Source organism: Lagenorhynchus albirostris, chromosome 12 (genome assembly GCF_949774975.1).
Source record: "Lagenorhynchus albirostris chromosome 12, mLagAlb1.1, whole genome shotgun sequence".
NCBI classification, from domain to species: Eukaryota; Metazoa; Chordata; class Mammalia; order Artiodactyla; family Delphinidae; genus Lagenorhynchus; species Lagenorhynchus albirostris.
This window is the reverse complement of record NC_083106.1, coordinates 73247718-73263526: the sequence shown is the minus strand read 5'-3', so window position 1 is coordinate 73263526 and position 15809 is coordinate 73247718. Positions and strand designations below refer to the sequence as shown.

The 15809-nt window shown below is 36.2% G+C and overlaps 1 non-coding gene across 1 annotated transcript; it reads left to right on the top strand.

Annotated features, from left to right (window-relative positions):
• Window positions 1-1807: 1807 nt before the first annotated feature.
• On the top strand, window positions 1808-1941 carry LOC132530967 (small nucleolar RNA SNORA70). Its single transcript, XR_009543972.1, has one exon. It is a non-coding gene; the product is annotated as a small nucleolar RNA SNORA70 (small nucleolar RNA).
• The last annotated feature ends 13868 nt before the right edge of the window (window positions 1942-15809 follow it).

The window sequence follows — 15809 nt, the reverse complement described above, 5'->3', positions numbered from 1 at the left end:
CAGATTATTTCACTTTAACACTTAAAACCCTTTCATAGCTTCCAATTTCATTTGGAAGAAAATTCAAATTCCTTACTATGGCTTACATAATTCTCTTTCTCCCCAAATCATTTCTCTTACTAATTGCTGTCTCACTTACTATGCTCCAGCTATGGAGGACTTATTTCTTTTCCTTGAATAATCACAAACCTTTCCTGTTTCTAGGGCTTTACACTTACTTTCCTCTATGTAGAACATACTCTGACTTTTCATAAGCTTGACTCTTTCCTGTTTGAATCTGAAAAAAAGTATTTTCAGATTTCAAATCACCTTTCTCAGAGTTCTCATCTTATCCTGCCTAAAGTAGCCTCATCCCCTCTTATTTTCTGTCTCACCACTTAGCCTTCCTTCACATTTACCACAAACGACAATATCTTTCTTTGAATTTTTAAAACGGCTTTTATGTGTTTATATCTGCCCAGCTCTGCCTTCTCCACTTCCCCTTTCCTCTACAGAATACAATACCCCAGGGAGGCAAATACCTTGCCTGCCCTTTTCATCCTCTTATTCCCAGAATCCAGGATAAACCCTAGATCATAAAAGACACTTACCATGTTTTTTAAAACATGAATGAATTGATAAAGTATTAATCTTATACTTGTGAAATACTATTTTATCAGTATCTACCTCAGTCTCTCTACTATAGAAAATGAAATGCAACTTGTGATGTAACTTTTACTCATTCCTCTCTTCCTAGGACTGGTATCATGCCTGGTGCATAGTAGGCACTCAATAAATATTTTTTAAATACATGAACGAATGAAGTAAGTAATATAATCCCAAGGTCAGAACAGATTCTTTGCTGCCACTTTCCTGCCATAGGCCAGCTTATAGCTCCAGTATTTGAGGCCAAATGGGTGCTAAGTCTGGCACAGGACTGAGTCTAGAGATGAAGGATGATTAGACTTGGGTAAGAGTTAGAGGAGCAGGCAGGAAACAGGCAGACCATTGTACTACTTTTAGCCTCTAGGTCATTTATTTTGATGACTAGTTTTTGACCCAGACTCACTTTATGGGAAGTCAAAGTCTATACATCTACAACATTATGGTTCATTTATTTTCTTCTCAATAAATAGCCTTATCCATTTGATTATGGAGCACATTTTATCTTATGCATGCTCTCTCTCCCACCGGAAACTTTCCTGACAGAGGGAAAACTTTGCGTTTGTCGGCTGTCTGATAACCATATCCATAAGTTTTATTTGAGTTTATTTTAGTAGTTGCAGGAGTTGAATTACACTGCCTAAATCAGGATAACTTTTTCTCAACTCCAAGCATTGAAAAACCCTCAATTAAAATTTTAATACAATCTCACATTTCTTGGAAAGCTTAACAGAACCTATATTAATAGTAAGAGAGATTTGAAATATATTTGAATATTTTTCTGGAAATTATGTATACATACATAAATTATTAGTAGGAAAACTAGACAAGGCTCATTTTTATTGCATTAGTATTTCTTAAAAAACACCAAAGTGAAATACCTAAAACAAACTCCAAATGGAGCAGAAATCAGAGGAGGTAGCACATAATTGCTTTTATTTAGAACAGAAATCTTGAATGGTGAGTTTTTTCTTTATTTTTTAAGCAGGTAGAAAATTATTTCTAATGGAACCAATGTAACATAGACTTACACAAATCTATTATGTGAATAATGTCTTATTTCAATTAATTCTGATTGTGATGTTTTAGGATCAATTTAGCCTGCTAGGAAATCTTGAATTTGGATAATTTTTAAATATAAGTACTGATGATTAAAAAAAGAGTTTAGCAGCCAATTAAGCCGACTGTGTTCTTTTCCCGATGGGGGCCCCATGTGCAATGGCTGTAAAGAGTAGCCTCCTTGGTAGTGTACCAGCCTGTTGCCTGTATGGGTTGCCCTGAGGGACCTTGGAGACAGCTCTTTCCAGTGGACATTAATGACAGGCATGCTGTCCCCAGTCTAGGCTCCAGACAGGTATGCGTGGTGCCTTTGGAAAGCCCAGGGCACAGTGGCCAGGGTCCACATTGGCCAAGTCATAATGTCCATCCGTATCAAGCTGCAGAACAAGAAGCATGTGATTGAGGCCCTCCGCAGGGCCAAGTTCAAGTTCCCTGGCTGCCAGAAGATCCACATCTCCAAGAAGTGGGGATTTACTAAGTTTAATGCAGACGAATTTGAAAACATGGTGGCAGAAAAGCGGCTCATTCCCGATGGCTGTGGGGTCGAATACATCCCTAATCGTGGCCCTCTGGACCCATGGCAGGCCCTGCGCTCGTGAGAGCCTTGGCACTGTCCCCTCCTTACTCATGCCCACCAATAAATTCTACTTTCTTATCAAAAAAAAAAAGTCTATTTTACTTAGAGCAAAAGAAGATTCAGCTTTGATGGTGACTGTTCATTAATGTGTGAGTAGAAGAACTGCTCTAAACTCAGATAAGACTTAATTCCTTAAAGCTATCCATAATTTAGGAATAACCCCTTGCTAGAAAGTGACATAGTATATACATATATAAAATTTAAATGTACAGATTAAGTAAGAATTTAATAATCTCAATAACTATCAGGTCCAACTAAGAATAATTTAGGGATAATTTGGGTTAATGGAAAGGATCTTAAACAAAGAATGAGAACTCTGCATTCCAATTCTAGGTCTGACCTGAATTTATTTTATTCTAGGACAAGTAAATTTATACCAGTGAACTAGAAATCTTCATCTGTAAAATAAGGGGATAAGACATCTTATGTTTCTATGCTTATACTTAAAGCTCAGCCCTTCATTGAACAATAGGGTATAAGGAGTTATGATCAAGCCTTAACTTATCCACTACTGTACTTAAAGTTTATATTCACAGAGAGAAATAAAAAATCAAAGAATCTAGTCTAAGGATCTTTTTATATATCACACTTCTTGAGAAATACCTAAATGATTATTTTTGCCTTTTCGTATCACTTTTTTTTTTTTTTTTTTGCGGTATGCAGGGCTTTCACTGTTGTGGCCTCTCCCGTTGCGGAGCACAGGTTCTGAACGCGCAGGCTCAGCGGCCATGGCTCACGGGCCCAGCCGCTCCGCGGCATGTGGAGTCTTCCCAGGCCGGGGCACTAACCCGTGTCCCCTGCATCGGCAGGCGACTCTCAACCACTGTGCCACCAGGGAAGCCCTGTATCACTTTTGCTTTCCTGATCCAAGTGGATCTGATGGCTACGATCAGTTGTTGGATTCCTTATTCTTAAAGAAAATAAGGTCAAAGGAAAGAATAGTCTCGATTCTAGAAACTCTTCTCACTCACTGTCTCCTTGGGATTGTTTTTTTAATACATTGCCTCATCTGCTCTGTTACCTACCTGAGTTTTTGAATAAAATTTTAAAATTATAAGCATTTTTCATGCCTATATACTCTTTACAGAATATTGGAACATATATGACTGAGTACAGAGAATATAACTAAATATAACAATAGTCATTGTCTATTTGGAAAAATTGTAACCTATGCTAATGTCATTTATTCCTTCTTTGGAGATGAAGAGTAATTCAGCTGATCTAATAGTCTTGTGAAATAGGTAAGAAATGTTTCCTACTGCCTGCACACATATGAAAATAAAAATAACAAAAAAGTAAATAAATTACCTAAGATATTTAAATGAGTAAATGGAAAGCTAGGAAATAAACATTATAGCTGGAATTAAGATAAAAACACTAAGACAGTATATTAAATTACAGCTTAACTAGTTTTAAATCATTGAAAGCTTGAATTCATTATGCATTGTGCAGTATATAAAGTGATTCATATAAATACATCAAGAAAATTCGTGTCCTATCTTTTAAAATTAATCCAGGCCACCATTAAGTTTGGTTAGTAATGAATTTTGAAAAGAGAGAGTTTAGAGCAGACACCTCTTACTGTTAAGTTTTTCTTTTAAGCAGAGTGAACCAGAAACATCGTGGTCCAGTGTGCCCACAGCAAATATTTACAATTTTAACAAAGTCATGTAGCTTTTTCTAAATTCCTGTCAGAGAAACCATATTCACTGCACTGCAAAATTTTCTTTTATCCAGTTTCATGCTCTAGGAATGACAACTGTTATGGTTGGAAAGTTTGTGTCTCTTCAAAATTCATGTTTTGAAAAATTTTAATCCCCAATACTATGATGTTGGGAGGTGGGGCCTTTGGGAGGTAATTAGGTCATGAGGGTGGAGCCCTCATGAAGGGAATTAGTGCTCTTATAAGAAGAGACAGTAGAGAGCTTTCTCCTCTCTGTCTCTGTCTGGCATGTGAGGACACAATGAGAAGCCAGTCATTTGCAAACCAGGAAGAGTACTCTTACATGATGCTGGATTGAGCACCTTGATCTTGGACTTTCCAGCCTCCAGAACTTTGAGAAATAAATGTTTGTTGTTTTCAGACTCACAGACATAGAAAACAAACTTATGGTTATCAAAGGGGAAAGGAGGGGGGAAGGGGAAGGGATAAATTAGAATTTGGGAGTAATACACACACACTACTGTATATAAAATAGATAAACAACAAGGACCTGCTGTATAACACAGGGAACTATACTCAGTATTTTGTAATAACCTATATGGGAAAAGAATCAGAAAAATATAACAATCACTTTGCTGTATACCTGAAACTAACACAACATTGTAAATTGTAAATACTTCAACCAAAAAAAAATTTAAATGTTTGTTGTTTAAGGCACCCTATCTTTGGTATCCTGTTATAGCACCCTGAACTGACTAGGACAACAACTTATCAAAATTATTCTATAATTATAGAATTTGCTGACAGCACCTCATTGTACCAAAATCTATTGTCTGTGCTCAGTTACTAAGTTTTAGAAATGCATCAATGTATTCAATCCAATTCATCAAATGTATTCAATCCTACAACTACTTACACCTGGAAGTAGCCTTGAAGTAGCTTGGTTCTCTTGATCTTCAGTCATGTATTCATTTTGACATTATCCAAAGCTTTTCCCAACTGGTATATCTTTATCTATTCCTGCATCAACCACTTTATAGACAATGATCTTGCCTAGCCTGTGAACAGTGCCTTTTATTACCTTACAATAAGTGGATTTGCTCACTTTTCATTTTGTGCTGGTCAGGCCAGGTAGACCATGATGCAGTGGAGACCTCAGGCCAACAGGAGCCAATGAACACACAGTATAAGGACACCTGAATAATTGGGCAGCCACAAAACAGTAAAAAATGATTATTTCAGGGAAATAGTCTAGTTGAACTGTTAAGCTTGACTTTACTGTAATAGAATCATTTGAAAGGTAATTTTGGTTCCAGGTACTCCCTTTGATATATATTTTCAGAATTCAGCCATTTGTAATTTTTGCTTTAAAATTTTATAGTCTTTTCAAATTAGGTTAGGTAACTATCTTAATTTACTTTTAGATTGAATTGTTAAGGTGAATAATTTTATTTTGATTTGAACGTGCCCAGAAAGCATATTTTTGGTGTGAAATATCAAAGTACGTTTTTCTTCCTTACATGAAAATAGCTTGCAGATTTGGTTGACATTTGATATAAAGTGATTTCTATAGTTTGAGGCACAAGTGAACTTTAATTTTAACCTTGTAATGATTATACATGTTTATGGAAAATGAGTTGAAATGTAGAACTGCAATCATTGTCTGTATTTCCAGACTTTGCCAGGCCTAAATGCCTTTTTATTGAGAGAATTTTCCATGCCTTTAGGTTACTAAGCATCAAAATAATGTAAACTGGTACATTTTTATTTGGTTGACTCTGTAGCCGAGAAGGCAGTGACTAGGGGCTTTTTTCACCATATCATATTTTTCATGGGCTTTGCCTATGGGTCTTGGAATACAATGGTGGCATATCAGGAAAAGGGGAATAAACCATTCTAAAAAATGGCCTGGCTTAGGGCTCATGCTCAGAAGGGAGGTCAGCAAGCAAAGTTAAAGTAATTGAGAACACAGTGTTCATAATTAAAAGGCCCTGCCTGGTGGTTGGGTGCCTAGCAGCAAATGAAACCCTTATAGTTAGGCTGGTGGTACTCTCTTGAGTCCAAGGGGAACTCAAACAGTTTTAAATAAAACTGGGACAGGACCTAACTCCAAAAGGAGAGGGAGCTGGCTAGAGCCAGGCAGGCTTGCAGGATCCTGGCCAAACTGGCTAGAGTTTAGGATACTGGTCCTAGAGATATTTGGAACACAAAGTAGGAAGAGTGGTAAAACCCAAATATACAGAATTTGCACAGGTGGAGGAGACACAAACAAAGGCTGAGGTTTAGTGATTCAGTTATGGGGATTCCAGCTAACTCTAGACCCCACTGATTACTTGGGAGATGGTCTCTCAGTGTGATGCTCATTGGCTTAAGGGCCAACGAGGCTGGAGCCGATGGTTGAGGATCCTCAGTGACTAGTGATGAATAAGCAGAAATAGCATCCCATGAGGAATCTAGAACAAATATTTTCCCCTCAGTCAATGGACTGGTTTTACAGTTTTCCTTTTCATTGGTCTGATTAATTGGCTCAGTTAATCTTACTTCAGGATTATATGGACGTAATCTAAATACATGGTATTTTCTTCTTCTGCATGACCTTGAGCCCTTACAAGCTGAATTCTGAACAATTTTTCATCTGATGTACTTAGAGCTATACAGTAGAGTCTGTTTGATATTATGCAAATGTTTAAATATTGGGGTCATGGCCGAACTAATTTCAAGTAAAATTTTTGGAATTTTTAATTAAAGTATAAAGTACCACCAGGAAAGGTAGCACGTTATCAGTGTGCAACTCATCAATGTTGACAAACTGGACATGCCCAGATCAAGGAAGAGACTATTACCAGCACCCCAGAAGCCTCTTTAGTTCCTTCTACTTACTAACTCCCAAAGAATAACAGGTCTCTTGGTAATAGATAAGTTCTGTGTGTTTCTCTACTTTATGTGAAATGAATCATATAATATGTATTCTTTCATGTCTGGTTTGTTTGGCTCAGTATTATGCTTGTGAGATTCCTCAGTGTTGGTGTTAGTCATAGATCATTTATTATCTTGGCTAATGCTGTATTCCATTGTATAAACATATCATAATTCCTTTTAGCGCTTCTATCGGTGAACATTTAGGTAGCGTCTTCTGTTGGTGCTGTTATGTATAGTGTTGTTATGTATAGTGTTGCTATGAATATTCTAGTAATGTCTTTTGGTAGACATATGCACACATTTCTGTGGATATTACAGAGTGGAATTGGTGCGTCATGTATCAGTGAAACTTAATGTTTTCTAAAGTTTGTAATTTTATTAATTAACCAGTCCCAAAGATTTTCTATCACCATACGTATATCACAGATCTGTCCTTTCCTTGCTTTACCTGGCCTTCTATTCTATTGGCCTATTTTTGGCCGAAGTTTTAATACATGGAGGCTTAATTATGTGCTTCTTTCCTCTGTTATACATTTACAATTTCCCAAATATTCACTCTGAAGTATAAGTGCTGTAATTTTATGAAGAGATAAAGAATAAGCAGCCCTTTTGTAGTTTAAAAATTTATAAATAAGTATATTTTAGTTTTCAGATTTTATCCACAAGTGATACAGAAGAAATATTGACATAATATAAGTTGTTCTCCTTTTTAAAAGTTGCCCGTGCTAAAATCTGACATTTCAGAACAAGTAACTACATAGGTATTTATTCATATTAAAACACTACCTTGCTTTACAAAGGGATCAACTCCAATCTTTTAAAACTTTATTCTAAAAACAAACTTTATTTTTAGGGCCGTTTTAGATTTACAGAAAAATTGAGAGGATAGTACAGAGAGTTCTCATATATCCTCCACAGAGTTTCTCCTATTATTAATATTTTACAAGTATGGTACACTTGTCACAATTAATGAACTGATACTGAAACATCATTATTAACTAAAGTCTATAGTTTATTCAGATTCCTATAGATTTTAAGTAAGGCCCCACCTCTCCCCGTCCACCCCCCAATTCCATCCAAGATACTACATTCCATTTAGTTATCATGTCTCCTTAGGCTCCTCTTGGATGTGACAGTTTTTAAGATTTTCCTTGTGTTTCATGACCTTGAGAGTTTTGAGGAGTAATGGTCAGGTATTTTGTAGAATGTACCTCAATTGGGATTTTCCTGATGTTTTCCTCTTTTTTTAGTTAAAAAAATTAATTGTGGTAAAAAAACATATAACGTAAAACTATGTTAACCTTTTTTCCCAATTTGAACACATCCGTCATGTCACATAGTTACTAATTTTTTTTTTTGGTGAGAACATTTAAGTGCACAACACTGTATTATAAACTATAATTACTATGCTGTAATTGGATCCTCAGAACTTATTCATCTTGTAACTGAAAGTCTATACTCCTTGAGCAGCATTCCTATTTCTTCCATCTCCTGATGCCTGGCAAGCACTGTTCTACACTCTGGTTCTATGAGTTTAACTTCTTTAGATTCCATGTATAAGTGCGATCATACAGTATTTGTCTTTCTATGCCTGGCTTAGCATAATGTCCTCCAGATTCATCTATGTTGTGACAGATGGCAAGCTTTCCTTCTTTTTATGGCTGGATAATATTCCAATTTTCTACAGACACACACGTATATATGTATACATATGTGTATATATATATAGGCTATTATGAATAATGCTGCAATGAACATATGAGTGCAGATATCTCTTCAAGATAGTGATTTCATTTCCTTTGGATATATAACCAAAAGTTGGATTGCTGGATCATATGGTAGTTCTATTTTTTTTTTTTTTTTGAGGAATTTTCACATGGTTTTCCATAGTGGCTGCCCAATTTACATTCCCACTAACAGTGCAAGTGTTCTCTTTTCTCCACACCTTTGCCAAAATTTGTGAGCTCTTTTCTTTTTGTTATTAACCATCTCATTGTGGTTTTGATTTGCATTTCTCTGATCATTAGTGATACTGAGCATCCTTTCATATACCTGTTGGCCATCTATATGTCTTCTTTGGAAAAAATTTCTGTTAAGGTCCTTTGCCCATTTTATAATTGGGTTATTGGGTTTTGTTTTGTTTTCTTAACATCTTTATTGGAGTATAATTGCTTTACAATGGTGTGTTAGTTTCTGCTTTATACCAAAGTGAATCAGTTATACATATACACATGTTCCCATATCTCTTCCCTCTTGCGTCTCCCTCCCTCCCACCCTCCCTATCCCACCCCTCTAGGTGGTCACAAAGCACGGAGCTGATCTCCCTGTGCTCTGTGGCTGCTTCCCACTAGCTATCTATTTTACATTTGGTAGTGTATATATGTCCATGCCACTCTCTCACTTTGTCCCAGCTTACCCTTCCCCTCGCCATTGACTATTGCATTTTATGAGTACCTTATGTTTTTTGGATATTAACCACTTACCAGATGTATCTGTTTTCTCCCATTTCATAAGTTGCCTCTTAATTTCATTGATTATTTCCTCTGTCGTACAGAAGCTTTTTAGTTTGAGTAGTCCCACCAAACCCGAAGTTTTATGGTTTCTGATCTTACATTTAAGTCTTTAATCCATTTTGAGTAAATGTTTGTGTATGGTGTAAGATAGGGGTCCAATTTCACTCTTTTGCCTAGTGTTTTTCCAAGACTGTTTATTGAAGAGACAATCCTTTCCACATTGTGTATTCTTGGCACTCTAGTCAAGATTAGTTAAGCATACATGTGTGGGTTTATTTTAGGGCTCTCTATTCTGTTCCATTGGTCTGTGTGTCTGTTTTTTATGCCAGTGCAATACTGTTCTGATTACTATAGCTTTGTAATATAATTTGAAATCAGGAAGTGTGATACCTCCAGGTTTGTTTTTCTTTCTCAAGATTGCTTTGGCTATTCAGGGTCTTTTGTGGATCCACATGAATTTTATAATTGTTTTACTTCTATTTCTATGAAAAATGACATTTCAATTTTAATAGAGATTGCATCAAATCTGTTGATCACTTTGGGTAGTATGCATATTTAACAATATTAATTCTCTCTTCAGTCCATGAACATGGCATATATTTTCATTTATTTGTGCCTTCTTCAATTTCTTTCATCAGTGTTTTATAGTTTTTAGTATACAGCTCTTTCACTTCCTTAGTTAAATTTATTCCTAAGTATTTTATTCTGTTTTGATGGTATTGTAAATGGAATTTTTTTTTCTAATTTCTTTTTTGGATAGTTTGTTGTTCGATAAAGAAATGCAACTGATTTTTTTATATTGATTTTGTATCTTACAACTTTACTGAATTTGGTTATTAGTTCTAACAGTTTTTTGATGGAGTTTTTTGGGTCTTCTATAAATAAAATTTTGTCACCTGCAACACGGAGACAGTTTTACTTCTTCCTTTCCTACTTGGATGCCTTTTATTTTTTTTTCTTCCCTGATTTTTTTTAGCCAGAACTTCTATGAGTATGTTGAATAAGAGTGGTGAGAGTGAGAACCTTTGTTTTGTTTCTAATCTTGGGGGAAAATCTTTCATCTATTCACCATTAAGTATGATGTTAGTTGTGGGCATGTCATATATGGCCTTCATTATGTCGAGGTACATTTCTTCTAAACCTTCTATACTAAGTTGTTGAGTTTTTTTTTTTTTAATGAAAAGATATTCAATTTTGTCAAGTGCTTTTCTAAATCTATTGAGATAATCCCATGGTTTTTATCCATCATTCTATAAATGTTGTATATCACAATGACTTGTGTATTTTGAACCTTCTTTGCATCCCAGGGATAAATCTAACTCGATGATGTGTGTGTTTATTTTAATATGCTGTTGAATTCAGTTTGCTAGTATTTTATTTTGAGAATTTTTGCATGTGTGTTCATCAAATATATTGGTTTGTGGTTTTCTTTTCTTGTAGTATTCTTGTTTGGCTTTGGTATGAGGGTAGTGCTGACCTCTTAAATGAGTTTGGAAGTGTTTCCTGCTCTTCAGTTTTTTGAAGGAGTTTGAAAAGAGTTGGCATTAATTCTTCTATAAATGTTTGGTCAAATTTACACATGAAGCCATCTGGTTCTTTGTTTTTCTTTGTTGGGATTTTTTAGTACTGCTTCAATCTCCTTACTGGTTAATGTCTGTTCAGATTTTCTCTTCATGATTTAGTCTTGGTAGGTTTATTGTTTCTAGGAACTTACCCATTTATTCTGTGTTATCCAATTTGTCAATATATAATTGATAGCAGTCGCTTATGAGCCTTTGTGTTTCTGTAGTATCAGTTGTATTTCTCTTCTTTCATTTATACAATTATTTTTTTTAGCCTCCTCTCTTTTTTTCTTGGTTGATCTACCTAAAGTTTTGTCAAGTTTGTTTATGTTTTCAAAAAATCAACTCTTAGTTTTGTTGACCTTTCCTGTTTTCTCTCTAGTCTCTATTTTATTTATTTTTCCTCAAGTCTTTATCATTTTCTTCTGCTTACTTTGGGCTTAGTTTGTTCCTTTTTTTCTAGTTTCATGAAATGTAAAATTAGATAGCTTAATTTGGGATCTTTCTTTTTTCTTAATGTAAGCAGTGATCACTACAGACTTTCTTTTTAGAATTGCTCCTTCTACATCTCATAAGTTTTGGTACGTTGTTTTTCATTTTTGTTTGTTGCGAGATATTTTTTGATTTCTATTTTGATTTCTTCTTTGATGCATTGGTTATTCAGTAATGTGTTGTTTAATATCCTAATATTTGTGAATTTTCCAGTTTTCCTTCTGTTATTGATTTCTAGTTTCATACCATTGTGGTCAGGAAAAATATTTGATATGATTGTAATCTTCTTAAATTTGTTAAGACCTGTTTTGTGGCCTAAGATATAATCTATCCTGGATAATTTTCCATGTGTGCCTAAGAACAGTGTGCATTCTTCTGCTGTTGGATGGAATGTTCTATATATGTCTTTTAGATTTTTTTTTAGTCTATAGTGTTATGAAAGTTTGTTGATTTTCTCTCTGGATGATCTATCTATTGTTGAAAATGAGGTACTGAAGTACCCTACCATTATTGTATTGCTGTCAATTTCTCCCTTCTGTTTTGTGAATATTGGCTTTAAATATTTAGATGCTCCAAAATTGGGTGCATATATATTTATAATGGTTATATCCTCTTGATGAATTAATTTTTTCATTATATAGTGACATTCTCTTGTGACTGATTTTGACAGAAAATCTATTTTTTTTTCTGTTATAAGTTTAGCTACCCCTACTGTCTTTTGTTTACTAATTACATGGTATATCTTTTTCTACCCCTTCACTTTCAACCCATATGTGTCCTTAAATCTAAAGTGAGTCTTTGGTAGACAGCATAGAGTTGGATTCTGTTTTTTTTTTTTTAATCTCTTCATTTGCTCTATGTCTTTTGATTGAAGAATTTAATCCACTTACATTTAAACTAATTATTTTAGTGAAGCACTTACTTTTGTCATTTTTCTAATGTTTTCCATCTGCTTTATAGTTCTTTTGTCTCTCTTTTCTTTTTTTGTTTTTTTCCTTTGTGATTTGTTGGTTTTTTTGTAGTGGTATGTTTTGATTCCTTACACTTTATCTTTTTGTATCTACTAGAGGTTTCCTCTTTGTGGTTGCCATAAGGTTTACCTAAAACTTCTCATAAGTCTATGTTAACTTGATAGCAACTTAACCTCAGTTAAATACAAAAACTCTGTACTTCTCCACATTTTATGTTATGTCTTTTTATTCTGTTTCTCCATTAACAGATTATTATAGCTACAGTAATTCTAAATGCTTTTGTCTTTTAATTTTTATACGAGTGTTGAAAGTGATTTATGCACCATAATTACAGTATTGGAGTATTCTGAGTTTGACTATATATTTACCTTTACTGGTGAGTTTTATACTTTCATATGTTTTTATGTTGTTACTTAGTGTCCTTCCATTTCAACTTGAAGAACTCTCTTTAACGTTTTTATAAAGCATGTCTAGTGGTGATGAACACCCTCAGCTTTTTTTGAATGGGAATCCTTTATCTCTTCTTCATTTCTGGAGTACAGCTCTGCTGGGTATAATATTATTATTTTTTTCCTTTGAGCACTTTTACTATATCATCCCACTCCCTCCTGGGTTGCAGGATTTCTCATGAGAAGTATACTGATAACCTTATATGTGATGAGTCTATTCTCTTGCTACTTTCAAAATTCTCTTTGTCGAATTAATTTGTAATGTTTCTAGGGGTAATCTTTGGGTTGATCTTGTTTTGGGTCCTTTGAGATTCATGTATCTTGATGTCCATATCTCTCCCATGATTTGGGAAGTTTTCAGCCATGATTTTTAAAATTGCTTTCTACCTCTTTCTCTCTCTCTTCTTGGACTCCCATAATGCTTGATGGCAACCCATAAGTCCCATGTGTTTTCTTCACCCTTTTTAAATTCTTTTTTCTTTTTGTTCTTCTAACTGGCTAATTTCAAATGACTTATTTTTGAATTAGCTGATTATTTCTTCTGCATGATCGAGGCTGCTGTTGAGCTCTCTATTGAATGCTTCAGTGCTGTTATTGTATTCTTCATCTCCAGGATTTGTGCTTGGTTTTTTTTATGGTTTTTATTCCTTTATTAAATGTCTTGTTTTGTCCATACATTGTTTTCCTGATGTCATTTAGCTGTCTGTCTGTGCTCTTTTTCATCTCATTGAGCTTCTATATGATGATCATTTTGGATTCTTTGTCAGGCAATACATCAGTCTCCATTTCCCTGGGGTTGGTTATTGGAGTTTCATTAGGTTCTTTTGGTGGTGTCATGTTTACCTGATTCTTTGTGATCCATGTAGCCTTGTTTTGGTGTCTGTGCATTTGAAGAAGTAGACACCTCTTCTAAGTTTTACAGATTGCCTTTATCAGGCACATACCTTCTGTTGGGTCTCTGGGATGATGATATTTTCTCCAGGATCACAATCGAGTGTGGTTGGAGCTGGGTCACATGGCTGCTGCTGGGCCCAAAGTGAGTTTCATAGTTGGTAGGTCTGTTATCAGGTGTGCAGATGAGTGTGGTTCTCTTTGGGTCTCTAGGATGGCTCCTGACAGATCACTGACAGGTCTCAGGGTAGGAAGGATTGAGCTCTGACTACAGTTGAGAGGGGCTAGAAGGAAGTCACACGGCTGCTTCATGGTCTGTGGCTTGCACCAAGGTCTGCAGTATGCCTCTGGGGGTATGGAAAGGCATGCCTCCTACTAGGTTTTTGGTTGGGCATGACTTCCCCAGGAATATGGCCAAGTGAGACTGGGACCAGGTTACAGTGCTACTTCAGAACCTGCAATTGGGTTGATGTTGGCAGCCCTGCCTCCAGGGGGGCATAGTCAGGTATGACTCCCAGTAGGTCCCTGTGTGGTCAGGAGGGCTCCCAGACTTAGCTGTGAGGGGTTGGAGCTCAGTTACAGGGCTGCTTCAAGATCCACAGTTGGACCATGGTCAATGGGCCTACGTCAGGAGACACAGATGAGCCTTGGTGAGTTCCTGGGAGGGAAGGAGTGTTTCTGGCTCATGGCTGAGAGAGGTTGAAACTGAGTTACAGGGACATTTCAGGGTCTACAGGACTGAGGTTGGAGGGCCTGCTTTGGGACATGGATGGGCAGGACTGGTGGCTAAGAGGACTTGGAGCAGGTTTACAAGACCCTTCAGGGTCCACAGCCAGAACCAAGGTCAATGGGCCTGTTACCCAAGCCATGGGCAGGCATGACTTTTAAATTTCTTGGTAGATGGTGCTGGTGGCAGGACCATGGCCAAACGAGGCTGTAGTCAAGTCCACACGGGGACAGGGTTGTTTATAGGGCTGTAGCTGAGATTAGAGTCAACAAATCTGCTACCTGGGCTCAGACCTACCTCTTCAAACAACCCTTCTTTGTCTTGAGTTCCATCATTGTTTCAGAATCTTCTACCTGAATCCCAAAACTCCCCCAAAGGCAATTTTGTCCATGGATGGCTGTCGAATTATTGTTGGTGAGGGGGAATATGAGCAGGGGACCTCATATTTCACCATCTTGATGATGTCCTCTCCCATTTTAACCATTTTTGAGTGTATAGTTCAGTAATTAACTATATTCACATTGTTGTGTAACAGATGGCTGGAACTTCTTGATCTTGCAAAACTGAAACTGTATACCCATTGAACAACAACTTCCCAATTCCACTGTCCCAAGATTCTTTTAATTACTGTTTCCCAGTAGACTTAAAATATAACTCTGATTTTGTATGAGACAGGAAAGAATATTTATTGAAAGCCTACCATGTGCCAGGCATTTTGTCAGCTATTTGCAAATATGTTTTCTTATTTAGTTCTTACAACAGTAGAGTGGAGCTGTACTTACTGTCCCTATTTTTCAGATTTGGGAACCTTGGCTTTGTTGAGTAAACTGCTAAGGGTTCCATAGCAACTGATGAAGCTAATATTGATACTAAACTGCACCTGTGGGAATGCAAAGTCAACGCTCTTTCTTGCATAATATTTTATCAACAGCTTCCTAAGATTCTGCTTATTACATATCATAATTGGACAAATGGATAAATATCTGCCTAGAGGAAAGTTTTTTATAAATGAAGTTATGTCTCTAAATCAGTGGAGGGATTAAAATCTTTGAGGAACTGAAGAGAGAATCTGAATACTTAAATACATATTTTATTAATTCAGTAGACTCCGTAGAGGTTGTATTTTAAATGTTCAGCATTTTAGAGCTGGAAAACCCTCTGCCTCAGGGTCTGCTGCACTCTGGACCATTTCACATTCCATTCCCGTGACTGACTGATGTGCATGACTATGACAAACGCTTGGCAACCTCACTGGGCGGGGCCTGTAAGTGTGAGGACTCAGAC